Source organism: Coenobita brevimanus, chromosome 13 (assembly GCF_032717465.1).
Source record: "Coenobita brevimanus isolate Jiangsu-jjx chromosome 13, ASM3271746v2, whole genome shotgun sequence".
In the NCBI taxonomy this organism is placed as follows: Eukaryota; Metazoa; Arthropoda; class Malacostraca; order Decapoda; family Coenobitidae; genus Coenobita; species Coenobita brevimanus.
The window spans coordinates 3,846,235-3,849,398 of NC_136966.1; the positions used below are offsets into that span (position 1 = coordinate 3,846,235).

Here is a 3,164-nt window from a genome sequence, read left to right on the forward strand (position 1 = left end):
AAGTAGGCTGTATTCAGCCAGTCACAACTCCAGAGCTACAGAACATAAAACTCTCAGTTAAACATCAGAATACTCTCCAGCTCTTCATCTCACCATTGCAAGTATCCCCAGGCCTCGAAGTGGAGGCATTGTAGAGGTGGGAGACGATGAATGAAGTCAATGTGGGGGGACGAGGAAGACTGTGTTTGCTGGAGTAGGTGAGTCAGCAGCTACAACACACAGGCACACACCTGACTGACCCAACCAGGGATTCCCCACCCACACTCACTCACACTCCCTCATATCCGACTTGACCTTGACACGTCATTCGACTTCCCCTGCCACAGCCACATGAGTGAATCATCATCACATGTATGTGTGGCTAGCTAAGTTTGTTTGCACAATTTTTCTGGTTTTTCCAGAGTGACACTGTGTATGGGATGGGAGAGAAAATAGATAATCTAGAAATTATTCATTATTGTTGCAAGAGATTATTTTTCACCTCTGCGAGTACATTTTCTTTTTCACGTAAGATCACTTTAGTTATCCCTTAAGTCATTTCCTTTTCTTACACCCATACTTTTCTTATTTTCTGTAGCACTTCTGTGGCTGAGTTCTTACTGCACTTAAGGAACTCCACAAAATAAATACTAGTTAATTGTCACAACAAAACCAATTTTCATGTATAATGCACTATACTACTGCACTTGTATTACGAGTTCACTTTCACTGCAGCTTGAGACTGCTTTCTTACACCTGTATTATTCTTTATAGGCTATTTTCAATTTTTATGTAGCAAATTTACTTATCTGGCTAAGTTCTTACTGCAGTAATGGAACTGCACAAAATAAATGCTAGTTTACTTTCACAACAAAAACAATTTGCACACATATTACACTATATTACCATAGTTCTCCTTTGCACTTGCACTGAGAGTTCACTTACACTGTAACCTCAGAACGTTTTCTTATGCCCATATTTTTCCTTATATTGTATTCTAAAATCTCCTGCAGTAATCTCATTATTTACACTATCTACACTTCCCCACACACCAGTGCCTCGCACCTCACCTCAGTGCAGAAACTGAAAAAGCGTTCAGTGCATAATGCCACCTTGCATTCACTGCACTGGTAGTTCCTAGCAAACTTGCTGCCGTTGTTTACTTTTCAGGCACACATGGCACTACCTGTGCAGTTTTTTCTCTACAGGAGTGTAACTCAGGTAAACCCTGCAGTAACTCTGTCAGGCATTAGAGCAGTACTGTGATTCCATGGTGCAGCTGACTGAACAAATACACTGCCAGCAGCTCACACGCAAGTTCTTTCTCAAACTCACATAGAGAAAAGACGTGCCAACTGCCTGCCCAAACAGTGTGAATGTGTTCAGCACAGTGATATCAAGAATGTGTTGCACTTCCAGAGACAGTGAGTGGCTTTAAACTGCATATCAGATTTATCAATGAGCGACATGTTTATGCTGTAAGCATTGACTGCATCAGGCTTGATCATAGGCTCCTTGGTCTTGTGGTCCTGCTTCCCAGTGGCCTGTATCTCACCCCTGTGAAATGTGGCAACCATGTTGACCTGCTTGTCATGCCAGTGGATGGCCAACATGAAACCAGATTTCCTGACGAGTAAAGCCCCCTTCTTTGTCTTGGCGAGGAAGGCAAGGTAATGCCTCCTATTGGGGCTAACAGTGCCACAAGCTCCTGTCCCATGTTCAAGAAGAAACTTCACCAATGCTGGGGGGGTGTAAGAGTTATCAGTGAATATAATGTGGTTAGTTCCAAAGTACTAATCCATTAGCACTTTCACAATTGAACCTGAGAAGCTGTAAGGGTCGTCATTTGCGATATCCATATCTGATGCTGAGTACAAGACAAAGTCCAGCACAAATCTAGTCTTGCAGTTACAAACAGCAATGAATTTAATGCCAAAATGATTACATTTGGAAGACGTACTGGATGAACGTCAGTCATCCCCAGAAAAAAAAAAATAGTGACTCATCCACCATCACTTTCCGAAAAGTTTAGAAAAACGTAGTGAAAGATTCCTTTGGTATGGACAGAATTGGGTGAATTTTCTACATCCTGACATTGGGTGCAGGTCTTAGGTTAGGGGAAAAGTGTAGGATATGTAACATGGCAGAGTACCGTACCTCTCCTGCACCACGAACTATCCAAAGGCAGGTGTGGCTGTGATATCATTCATGATCCAGTAGTCCTTTATGACATGCTTTTTTGTGTTTGTGATCAACATAGTCAGAGCTAGCCACACGAATAGTTTTCCAACCTGTCATGGGAAGGGAGGTCATGCAACAGATATTCCGTCATTCATTCATTCATTCATTGCCAGACGCCATGTATCCCAAACGGGGTGGCCAAGGGCTTAGAGTTAATTGTTTTACAGGGAGGGGCACTAATCCTCCACCAACCCCACTTGACATGTGGGGATGCCAACAGCATCTGGTGTTCCCAGGCGGTCACCCATCCAAGTACTAACCAGACCCAACGTTGCTTAACTTCGCTGATCGGACGGGAAGCGGTGTACTCAACGTGGTATGGCCGTTGGCATTCCGTCATGGACAATGAAAAAAAATGCTGTGAAAAAAATCCACGATACACGAGTCCTTTATCTTCAGGAAATCTGCTTGAATGGCTGCCTGAGAATCATCAAAGGCAGTATGCTCAAACCCATCTCCCACTTTCCACACAAAAATTTACATTGTCTCCACATGTGGCCTGTGGGAACTGCGGCAACAGGCACGTGCACCACATACATCTCTGCCTATTGAACAGCCAGCACACCCACATGCACAGCCTTTCGAAGGGTGAGGATTGGGAAAGAGAATAATATGAGTAAGAGGGTGGTGTTTCACCACCAAGCAATGCCTGGAAAGTGCTTGGAGGTGAGGCTACCTCCTGTAGCTGCCTATGTAGTCACCCCATGTTGCTAAGGGCGCAGATGTAGAGTCGCCTGAGGGAACATCCCTCGTGACGTCCCAGGCTGGGGCGATGTGGGTGGTGAAGGCATGGAGCCTCTCCGTTGCTGCCACGTGGGTGGCTGAGGGCTGAAATGCGGCCTTTATTCCTCATGACATTTAGCCTCTCAAGCCTTAGCATCAGAGTCTGGCATCCCAGGGGAGTCTCCTGAGGCACTGAATGGGGAGGGGATGTCGGCAGGCAC

General features: G+C 45.0%; 1 non-coding gene across 1 annotated transcript; it reads right to left on the minus strand.

The window, feature by feature from the left end:
* Positions 1-2,431: 2,431 nt before the first annotated feature.
* Positions 2,432-2,550, minus strand: LOC145417089 (5S ribosomal RNA). Its single transcript, XR_013900413.1, has one exon. It is a non-coding gene; the product is annotated as a 5S ribosomal RNA (ribosomal RNA).
* Positions 2,551-3,164: the final 614 nt, after the last annotated feature.